General features: G+C 41.1%; 1 long non-coding RNA gene across 1 annotated transcript; it reads left to right on the top strand.

The window, feature by feature from the left end:
- The first annotated feature begins 6,520 nt into the window (after positions 1-6,520).
- LOC134739664 (uncharacterized) lies at positions 6,521-11,762 on the top strand. Its single transcript, XR_010126534.1, has 2 exons — positions 6,521-6,622; positions 10,173-11,762. It is a non-coding gene; the product is annotated as an uncharacterized LOC134739664 (long non-coding RNA).
- Positions 11,763-11,977: the final 215 nt, after the last annotated feature.

The following is an 11,977-nucleotide window of genomic DNA, read 5'->3' as shown; positions in this document are numbered from 1 at the left end:
TGTGTATAGGTCTAGAGAGAGGTGGTGTTATGGTCATATTCAAGCTACGGTCCTGAAGCAAGGACCATTAACTTCATTTCTTTAGGTGATTTTCCTCATTCGAAAGCAAAGGCTTGGATCAGGTGGTTCTTTTCAGCTCTAAAACTTACAGGCCTGGCTAGGATAATAGCAGGGGTATGGAGACAGATGAATGGATACAGGAGAGATTAGCAAGGCAGGCAGAGAAGCACCTGGTCTCTGACTGGAAAGGGAATGGAGGGACATTGGAATGGAAGCTTGGCAGGAAGCAGAGAAGAGAGATAAAGACAGAAGAACATTTTATGCAAAAGAACATTATATGCCTAGAGTGACAGTGGGATTGTAAGTAGAGAATGGCAACGCCAGCTATGTGAAGAATATTTTCAGATTTGAACACTGGCATTATTTGTAACATTTAAATCATAGACAAAAGAATTGTTTAAATGTATCTGAAAGATTTGGGTAAATTATCTGAAGAGGTAGCTGAATACTGTCATGGAGGTTTCCATTCCTTTCTTCTTGATACATGTAGTATTCAGCACACATAACGTTGCCAGAGAAGGCAGAAAGGCTCTTAAATGCAGTATTGGAATGGACACAACACAGGCAGGTCTTTGTATACAAAGATGGCTACTATGGGCCTCATAGGAGCTGGGCTCCCAGCTGCTTTCCCGCTGGTGGTGACCTATGAGGCCCAGGCCACCACGTGTGCTCCCAGAGCCACAGCCACTGGGAGTGTGGAAGTAGCACAGGCTTCATGATCATCATTGAAGACCCAGTTCTCAGTCCCAATGCCATCTCAGCAACGAAAGCAACACAGTGGTGGGGGTTTCTCTCCACCCATTTCTGACTAGATCATTGTGCATAAAGGAAAAATGTGAAGTGAACAAATAGTTATTGGGGAGTGGATTCAAAAATGTGAAGTGAACAAATAGTTATTGGGGAGTGGATTCAAAAAAATAGTTATTGGGGAGTGGATGCAATTTCCAGAGCAGTCACAGGGTAAGATCAGGCAGTTTCAGGCTAATCTCCAGGACCACAACACTGGACAATGACAGCTGCTGCCCAGAGAGGGGTGATTAGGGTTGGAGGGTGGACCCTGATGTGCCTTCAGATTGCCAGAGATTAAAGTCTTTGTGATACTGCTCAGTGTTCTGCATTGAACGTGGACATTTTCATTTCATGTGCTGAATGTAGTGAATTCGTTTCTAGAATGTTCAGTTTATCAGCATATCACATCCCCAACCTTTCTGCATCAACAGGCATTTGCCATATAATGAACATATATGTGTATTTGTTAAGACAGGAATTTATGCCCTTTAATACAGGAAGCTAAAACATTCCTAAGTAGGTTAATTTTACAGTAAAATCTCTGGCCATCTTCACTTCCATGTTTGTATTTGGAACTGCGTATGAATCTGCATTTGGTCTCCAAACTTTCTAACATCTAAAATCCTTTTCCTGAGAGTCTGAAGTGATTCAAACATCAGGGATTGGGGAAAAGTAGGGAGTCTGAAGACAAATATAAAAGGTAAGATCACAGCTTTGGGAAACCACCAGTAACTTCAATTTTCTAATAACAAAAATATTAACTATTCTTTTATTACAAATATTATAGAAGTACTATACAACTCTTTCTTCTTTTTTTTTTTTTTTTGCCAAATCCAGTTTTCTTTCTTATTTTAAAAACACTAACGTAATGGTTAAAAGCAATATTTTCTACAATGTGCTGGGAATTTAGTAGAAGATATGGCTATGAGGTTACTGAAGGTACAGGACATAAGAAAAAGAAATTCCCCAAGGAAGCAAGGACTAAAAGTGATATGGTTTGGCTGTGTCCCCACCCAAATCTCATCTTGAATTGTAATTCCCATTGTCCCCATGTGTCATGGGAGGGACCTGGTGGGAGGTAATTGAATCATGGGGGCAGTTACCTCCATGCTGTTCTTGTGATAGTGAGTTCTAATGAGATCTGATGGTTTTATAAGGGCCTTTCTCTCCCCTTTTGCTCACTATTCTCCTTGCTGCCACCATGTAAAGAAAGACATGTTTGCTTCCCCTTCTGCCACAATTGTAAGTTTCCTGAGGCCTCCCCAGTCATGCTGAACTGTGAGTCAATTAAACCTTTTTCCTTTATAAACCACCCAGTCTTGAGTATGTCTTTATTAGCAATGTGAGAACGAACTAATACAAAAAGTGATTTTGGAAAAGTCAGAAGAAGAAAATGAATCTAGAATTAGTGAATTTTATTTTTTGCTTTTAGATTAGCCATCACATCTTTCTGAACTCAGCCCTTTTCTTAATTCTCATCTACTTGGGGCCTCCCTCTTTAGGGAGCTGTCTACGTGGACGTGTCTCAGACAGGCCCGAGCCTCAGTGTCTTGCTCTTTTTTGCATCCCTAGCATCTACTTTGCCAATGCCTGGCTCCAGAGGTGTCTCTGCATATGTTGCATAAATCAATAAATCACCCCTTTGCTTCTCCCAATCATAGTTTATACGTGCTCACAGAGGCATATTTATTATAAAAAGTAACACTGTACAAACTCAACATATAGTAGGAAGGTGAGCGTGATGTTACATAATGAATACCAGTGAAAACCAAATAATCATGATACCAATACTTTTTGGATGATTCACATTGTCCCTTCTTCCTTTCTTCTGTCCCTCCTCTTCTCTCCTTCCTTCCTATGTATGTTGAGTATCTATTAAATGTAAGGTACTAAAATTACAGAATGTCAGAAGAAATCTTAAGGTAATCTAAGGTAACCCTGGTCGTATGGTAAAGTTTCTCTACCATATCCTTGACAAGAATCCTATCCCCTTGCCTGAACTAGAGCAGTGAGGGAACCCATGATCTGTATAGGCCATGCATTCTATGTACGGACCTGTGATTGTCAGGATGATTTTCCTTATTCTTTGGTGTAAATCTGAGCTCCTATAACTTCTATCTATTGGTCCTGCTTCTAACGTACAAATACAGAAAAATTCTAAGTCTTCTACATAATGGTCCTTAAAATATCCGAAGTCACGTATCACGTCCTTAATCTTCTCCTTTCTTAGACTAAACTTCAGTTTTTCTCATATTCTTTACATATCCGGACCTCCCTCCCGGACAACTGGGAGCTTAAGGCTCTGAAACTGGCGGTGATGGGGGGTTACCATATTCTCCAGAAACCTGAGCCAGGCAGGGGGTGAGAGGTATCAGCTGTTCTCAGGCTGCACTTTGGGGACTACTTGATGAGGTGAGAGGCAATCCGAAGATTCACAGTCAGAAAACTGGACAGGCTGCTTTTTATTTTCTTTCTTTTTTTTTTAGAGACAGAGTTTTGCTCTGTTGCCCAGGTTGAATTGCAGCGGCTCTATCATAGCTCACTGTAACCTCAGATTCCTGGCCTCAAGCCATCCTTGGTTCTCAGCCTCCCAAAGCACTGGAATGACAGGCAGGAGCCATCATGCCAGGCCCCAATCTGTATCAACAATCAATACCCACCTCCCCCATCTCTAGACCTGTGGCTTTGAAACTCAAGCTTGCATCAAAACCACCTAGAGGGAAATACAGATAGCTGGACTCCACCCTCAGAATTTCTGATTCAGCAAGTCTGAGCTGAGACCTGAGAATCTGCATTTATAAGAAGTCCCCAGGCAATGTTGACCACTGCACTAGATGTTGTAATGAGGGTGAGACTGCACAAGATGAGAATAGAGGGCTCAAAATTAACATAGGATCAGGGCTGAGACTAGTGTGAGACAAGTGACGGGCCTGCCTGGGGTGCAAACTCTATGGAGTCTCTCACCCACTGGGCCATGCACGTGAGAGCCAGTGGCAACGACTCCTGTGCCCAGCAAGCCGCTAGCTGGAATAGTTTTCCACACTGCAAGCTGCAGTGTGGCTGGGTGGTAGGTAGAATGTTGATCCTCAAAGATTCAGCCCACATATGGACATATAAGACAGTCCCTAGTTCCTTTACCATCCTGGTGACTGCTGGAAGTTGTTGCTACCTGTATGAAAGAACTAAGTTGTCACAATAAGGCTCTTCCAGTAATAAATGTCACAAACCACCTGCCAAAAACTTCTGTTTTTTTCTGTGTAATTTTGGGCAGTGTTAAACAGCAGGGTTGTATTCTAACAAATACTTAAAATCTAAGAGTAGATTTTAAATATAATAAGAGTAGATTTTAAAATTCCATTCAAATCCTTCACATAGTAGAATTGAATTTCTTTTTTAAGAGGAAGTAAAATTACACAAAGTGCGGCAGTCTATAATAAGTAACGGGTGCGAACAGTGAACTATTATCATATCATTTCTATCCTCAAAAGCTTTCCTGTCTCCTAGGAGACAAGCATGTAAATAAGTGATTCTACATCACAGAGTGAAATAAGCAGAGGTCCAGAAACAGGGCTACTCACCAATCGTGTGGTGACAGAGGAGAGAGGGTCCTAAGGACAGATGTGGATGTTCTTGATTTTGTACTCCAAGTAAATGTATTTAAGAATGGTTACCCCAACCTCTGAGAAATCTGAAAGTGGCAGCTGGAAATGCCAGGTAAAGAGGGCTGGCAGGGAGACACAGAGCTGGCATTGTGGTCCACTAGCCCCAGGGGCCTGACCTTGTGCCTTCTTTTCCAGCTGCGGAGGCCCTCTGGAGGTCACTGCACCCCTAATAACCTCTCTCTTTAACATAAAAGAAATTTATTCTCAAGTTTCTCAGGAGCTTAATAGTATCATCCATCCATTCCACTCTCCAACTCCAGATAGAGCTTTAATAATCAAGACAAATAAGTGTTAGTGATACTGGCTTTTTTGTTTTGTTCTGTTTTGGTGAGACAGACTCTTGCTCTGTTGCCCAGGCTGAAGTGCAGTGGCACAATCTTGGCTCACTGCAGCCTCCACCTCCTGGGTTCAAGCGATTCTTCTACCTCAGCCTCCCGAGTAGCTGGGATTACAGGTGTGCACCACCACGCTTGGCTAATTTTTGTATTTTTAGTAAAGACGAGGTTTCGCCTTGTTGACTAGGTTGGTCTTGAACTCCTGGCCTCAAGTGATCCGCCCACCTCGGCCTCCCAAAGTGCTGGGATTACAGGCATAAGCCACTGCGCCCGGCCGTGATGGTGGCCTTTTTGAAGACCCACAGGAAAGAAGGATCACAGTGTCGCCAGTAAGCTGCTTATCAGCAGAGCGCATCCACTGCCTTCCTGACTGTGAGTCATTAGGTCACCTTTCTTTCTGGCCATTTCGCCCACCACATGTTATTACATGAGAGAAACGACAACCAGCTGGTTTTCTGGGAGTCTAAAATGTGCCCCTTCACGATGTGTTAGGTGCTGGGGATGTTGTATAGCCCAGATTCTAGCAGATGAGGACAGAACCTGAAATCCCTCTGTAGGGGAGGAAAGAACTTCCCGGCTCTTCATGTACTATAAGTGCCCTGTTACAGAAGAGGAAAGGGAGAAACTAAGACAGGGCCCTGACCTGCTCTGTTAAGTCTGTACCTCCTGTGGCAAGGAGGGCCTCTGTCACTGGACAAGCAGATGGATAACTTGCTTGCAAGGCAACATTAGAATCTAGACATGCTGTGCTTGGAATGAACTCTTTCCTATACTGATAACCTGGATCAATTTCCTTAGTTAGGAAGGAGGAGAGTGGGGTTTTAGTCCTGTGTGACCTTATACATGGTAACTTTCCCAGGGCGGACTCCAGTTTATTCATCTATAAAGTAAGTAACGTAGATAAGATATGAGTAAGGTCCCGTCTAGCTCTTCAGTTGTCTAAGTTCCTCTGGTTTTGCAGTGCTAAATGTAAAAGCTATCCTAGTTGTATTTTATTTAATTCGTTAAGCAGCTCTGATTTCGTTTTGTCTCTGTACGAGACAAATGGATGCTCTACATCCACAGCTCTGCTGAAGCCCCTTCTAAAGGGTGTTCTGTCCACCCAGTTGTGCATTCCAGGCTTGTCCCTCAACCTGAGCCTGTCCCTGCACATCACAGGCTAATTTGTTCTAATTCCATTGAGTTCACAGTCCCGTGGATGCATTTTCCTATTGGCAAGCTCAGGGCTGATTAATGGGCAGTTACAGCAGGGGACATGGGGGTAGAGAGGGTCGGCAGAAGGGGATGGATGGATGTTACCTGGAGTATTTCACTAGATTCAAACAAGAAAGTATTAACCTCTTTACAGGAAAACACATGGCAACGCTGAATTGACAGAGTTCAAACACCAAAGGGGCATTTGAGAACTGGAGCTGCCCGATGGCAAGAGGGCACTTGTATCAGAAGCTTCACTGCACAACCCTACAATAAGTGGTGCCTTGACATCAAATGAGTTGGTTGGCTAGTTCCTTCCCCATGAAATCGTTATCTTAAACCCCAAACTACCTGGCATAATTTCCAGTCTGCTGACTGGAAATCAGAATGGAGCATAGCTATTTTCCTTGCAGAAAAAGTCTGCCCAGGGATGTACTGGAGATGATCAGGAGAGACATGCTTTTCTCCTTCAAACCTTTTGCCTACTTTGTATTTCCAGTTTTCACAGCCCACCGTTTTCAGAGACTACACACAGAGACTACACTGATTGGAATCGAGTTTAAAGGCATGGCTTACATTCAGGTGAGTGAAAGAAAGACTGCCTTCAAGCTAAGGAGACCCTGCTGTGCAGTCTCCATTCTCCAAAACTTTATCTCTGAATCACCTTTTCTTGAACAGGGTCTAGTTTATTTTAATTTGTCCTTCAGAATAAGAGTTTTTTTTGACTGAAGATTCACTTGGATGAACTTTAAGAGAGGCTGAATCAAACCCAAGTGTATGCTGTACTCGGGCTTCAGTTCACAATCTAGATATGTACTGCGGTTAAGAAAAGAAGGAAGAAAAGAAAAGGGGACATGTTAGTAGCAATTCAGTGATTCTTCTAGGCTTCACCATGGTCATCCCCATTTAGATACCAGTAAGTGGATCTCCTAGTCCAGAACTGCCAAAGTGATTTGTGCCCGAATGCAGAACAATTGCATCCAATACTAATTGAGACAAATATGAAATTTGCAGCCACCATTTATTGAACATTATTATTGAGTATATTACCAGGCATATTGCCGGTCACTTTACCAATATTATCTCATTTAATCCTTAGACCAGTTCTCTGAGGGGAGAAAATGGAAAATGGAAAATCTTCCCCATTTTCCAGGCAATCAGATAGAATCTTAGAAGGTTAAATGACTTGATTAAGGTCACATAAGTAGAAGGTAGTACAAGTGGAACAGAACCCAGCTCCATCTGACTCCAAAACTTGTGATCTTTCAATTCCCTCCCTTGAACCTTGAGAATAGAGAATAGTTATTTCATTGTCAATTTCACCTTCCAGTATGGTTGGTATTTCACATTCAATTCTGATTGTAGCTATGCAGGGGCAAAATACACGGGTTCCTCCTCTTTATGAATAGAAAACTGGTCTAAGATTATTTTTGAACATTTGCCTTTAGTACATTTTAAACACATGCATCAGTTTAATGTCAAAGCAGAAGCTTTATGTATTGGGCCCTTGGCACCAATATGTTTAGATTATATGCAGGTCTGAGTCTGTTTTACTAGAACAGGGCCTCATTCTCTCAAATATATCCATCAACCATCTATCAGTGTAATGTACATCACTCATGGAAAGAACATGTTCCCATCAGACCTTTTTTTCACTCCATTTCTATTACTACACATGGCAATTACAATTTTAGGAATCAGAAGGCTATAAAGTGGATAATCTAAGAATGATTAATTTTATTCTGTTAGAAAGTTGTCATTTCTGCTTTTATGAATGGATAATAATAACCTCACCATTTCCTTCCTCCTTCTTTAGGACATAGGCTAAATATTGGTTTGCTAGGGCTCCCCTAACAAAATACCATAAATTGGGTGGCTTAAATAACAGAAAGCTATTGTCTCAAGTCTGAAACGGAGGTGTTGGCAAGGCAGATTTCTGCTGAGGGATGTGAGGGATAATCTGTTCCATGCTTCTCTCCTAAGCTCCCTGTGGTTGGCTCGCAACCTTTGGCATCTCTTGGCCAGTATATGCATTACCCCATCTCTGCCTGTGCTCACAGGCATTTTCCCTGCCTTCCTGGCTGTGTCCAAATTTCCCCTTTTTATAATGACACCAGCTATATTGGATTAGATGCCCACCCTACTTCCTCATATGACCTCACCTTAAGTAACTGCATCTGCAACAACCTATTTCCTAGTAAGATTACACGCTAAGTACCGGGGGCTACTTCAAAATGGGCATTTGGGGAAGGGGATGCAGTTCAACCCAGATCAGGCTAGGCCCTTTTAAAATTCAATGCATAATGGCGATCAATAGAAACCTTTATTAATAAACCAGGATTTAACTAAACAAACCCCTTTGCCTTCATGCACTCCAAGTGCTTTTTCTCGTCCCACTATCATTCTCTCCATGATGCGTTCAGGGCCCCCAAAGGTCCTCTAAAGCAGGCTGGTAAAGCATCTATAGGAGATGAAGGGCTAGGTATACAGGTAAATGCCACCTCTCTTCTTCTCACTGCGGAGGAGACTCTAAGTGTTGAGGAATTGATACTCAACTCTTTCCACGGTAGCACCTCTTTCATTACTAAGTCCCTAGAACTTCATTGAGCTGGTCCCCCCTTTCCCCCAGCCTCCCCATGAAAAGCAGAGTAAGGTATTGTCCTATATATGTCTTAAAGCTGAAAATGCACAAAGCATGAATACTCTAAAACCCGGAGTACAATCATCTGGAAAATCTGTCCTTAACAGCTGTGGGATGTGGACAAAGAGTTTAACATATTTGAGGATCCAGGTTATTCCAAATGGCCTAACGAGAGGGCACTGGAGATTTAGGTTTGGGTGGTGGATAACTCTTCAGCTCTAAACCTATGCCTCCAACTGCCTACCTATCTCTCCATTCACATGCCTTGATCAAACTGGAAGTCATGGATTGTCCCTTGTCTCTGCCAAACACCTTGTGGTATTCCTTCTGCACAGCACCTGTCGCTTCCAAAGGTCAGTGAGTCATGTCCCCATCCGTGTAGTTACCCAAGCTAGCAACTATTGTCATTTACTCTACCCATTCCCTTACATCTAACGACAACTCTCACCATGCCCTGTTCTATTTCCCTTTTAATGTCTTCTGACCTGTTGTTACGTCTCTCCTTTCTCTTGACTCCTGCATAAGCTCAGACCTCAGCATCTCTCCCATGGAGAATGCAGCAGCCTCCAAACTGGGCTTCCCGTACATAGTGCCCTCCCTAGGCCCTGCTTTTCTCTGCTTTTACATCATCAAATACAGGACAAGAGTGTCATTGCCTTTCGACTGCAAATCCTCTGCGTCTACTTCTGTCTTCAGTATAAAGTTCAAACATCTCAGCGGGGCAGACAAGGCCCACCCCTGTCTGGCCATAACTTCCTTTCCACCCTAATCTCCTTTGTGTGATCCTTTGTTAGGAAACAGATCATGCACTTTCATATCTCTATGGAGCTTCCCCTGCCTGGAATTCCTTTCCCTTTCTCTCCTATAAAATGCCAGTTTATGTCTTCAGACCAAGGTGAAACTACAACTTACTGGAAAGACTTTTCTAATGATCCCCGGGCATAATTATTTCCATTCTCTCTGTGCAGTTTCTTATGTATCCTTTATTCTTGCTCATAATAGAATTAAAGTGTAATTCTTTATCAGCCTTCCCTCCTAGGTTGTTTGTTCCTTTGGGGCAGGGATTTTTTTCTTATTGATTTTTCAATTCTTAGACCTTGTCTGAAATATGGTAGGTACTTAATACATTCTTAATGAATGAATGAAGTTAAGCTCATCATTTCTTTCACATTAGGAGATTTTTCTCCCCTTTATTTTCAGAATGCTATTCTAGGTGAGGAATAAGGTGGGGGAAACCTGTCCTTATTAAATATCAAGTCTCATACAACTATATAAAGGTGATACAGAAATTGTCAATTAGAACGATGAAATAGAATAGATATCCCAGAAACAGACACGACTACAAACTTGAGTTATGACATTTTTGCCACTGAAACCAGTAGAGGAAAGAATGGACTTTTCAGTAAACGGTGCAGGGGCAGCTGGTTATCCATATGAGAAAAGGATGAAATTGGATGCCTATCTCTCACCATATAAAATATTTAATTGCAGGTGAATTAAAGAATCACAACTATTAGTATGAGACTTTTAAAAGACCACACAGGAAAACATCTTTATGACGAGAAGATCAAGAGACATTTGTTAAACAAGAAGTGAAAGGCAAAAAACCTAAAGGAAAAAAAATGCTACATTAAAATTAAGAAAGTCTGTTCATGGAATGACAGAATAAAGAAAGCAAAAAGACAAACCATAAATTTGGGAAATATATTTATAACACATTCAACTAGAATTCTAATTGTAATTCTATTTAGCACACCACTTTCAAAGATGAGCAGGCAGAAAAAGATCTTTAGGCTTTGAGGAAAGCATTATATGTGAAAGACAAAGATCAACGCAACAAAAAGAAAAATGAAAACTTACAGCATGCAGAGAATATGCTAGAAAAAAACTTAAAAAATATAATTCATATCTTTAGAAACATGTAGAGCTGCATCTGTTAAATAAAAACAAGATGCTATAACAAACAAATACTCCAAGAAAAGAAGGAGCTCTTGGAAAAAGCAAAGGCTTTTATGGCACAAATGAAAAGCTCAATTGAAGGATAAGAAGATTAAGTTGAAAAAGTCTCCCAGAAAATAGAAAAAAAATGACAAAGGGTTAGAAATTAGGAAATAAAAAAACTAAGAAAATGCAGGAATTATACCAGGAGGCCCAACGTAAGCAGATCAGAGAAACCAAACAGAAGAAAAATATTTATGAAATAGTGGAAGGAAAATTCTTCAGAACTGAACAACATGATTTTCCAGGTTGAAAGGCTCACCAAATACCCAGCGGAATGGGTGAAAATAGCCCCTTTTTGAATGGCACATTGCCAGAAATTTCAGATCATTTGCAACAAAGATCTACAAACTTACAGAGAAGAAAACACAACTTTCATACAGAGAATCAAAGTACAGAAATATTGGACTTTTCAATAGCAAGACTGGAAGTAGATGTTTTCTAAATTCCCAAGGGAAAGAATTTTCGACCTACCGGATTCCTAATTTTGGGTATGAGTTAGCAAATGTAACCATTATGTTTGTGCCCTACCCAGGGGACTCCCCGGTTTCTGACTTGAAGTAGACTGAGAAGAATCCACGAGGTGCTATCTGGCCAGACTTAAGTAGACTCTGTTTCCTTGGTTCTCCCTCTCCCTGAGGACCTCTTATTTTGTTGTCCCCTCTTCTAGGTTAATTCTCCTTTGATTTGACTTTTTGAGAAGGAGGTTGGACAGTAGATTAGCAAAGTTCCAAGTGAAAAATTACAGTGTGTTAGAGTGTGGGGGGAAAATTAGTCTTATTTTTCCCTACATGGGATACAACACTGTGAATTCAATCTTCAACTTAAGGCCCTGCAGTTCTCCCAAAACATAGTTGTTTGTTTTTCTTTAACAAGGTTTAAGCTAGTGTTAATAAATTTAAAAAAATTGCTTGTCTATCTACTTCAGCTTTGTTTTATGCCCATTTCATATTGTTGTCTGTGTTGTAATTCATAACTTTTGATACCATTTCTGATGTGTAAAATTGGTTGTCTTGTAAATATCTTATAAAGAGTTAAATTGTAAATAAACTATTGTGGCTGTTAAAAAAAAAAAAAAAAGAATTTTCGACCTACAATCCTACAACCAGCCAATAAAGTCACATTTAGACATTCACATATCAAAAATTTAATCATCTATCATCCTTTCCTACAAAGCTACTGGCACGTGTTTCAGAAAGACAAGGTTGTAAAACAAGAGAAAGAAAAACCTGGAACCCAGGAAACAGGATATCCAATGCAGCAAAAACACAAAGGGAGTCCCTAGAGTGACTGTGAAG

The sequence above is a fragment of the Pongo pygmaeus genome, chromosome 5 (genome assembly GCF_028885625.2).
Source record: "Pongo pygmaeus isolate AG05252 chromosome 5, NHGRI_mPonPyg2-v2.0_pri, whole genome shotgun sequence".
In the NCBI taxonomy this organism is placed as follows: domain Eukaryota; kingdom Metazoa; phylum Chordata; class Mammalia; order Primates; family Hominidae; genus Pongo; species Pongo pygmaeus.
Note: the sequence above shows the minus strand (reverse complement) of the source record. Positions and strands in the feature narration are given on the sequence as shown.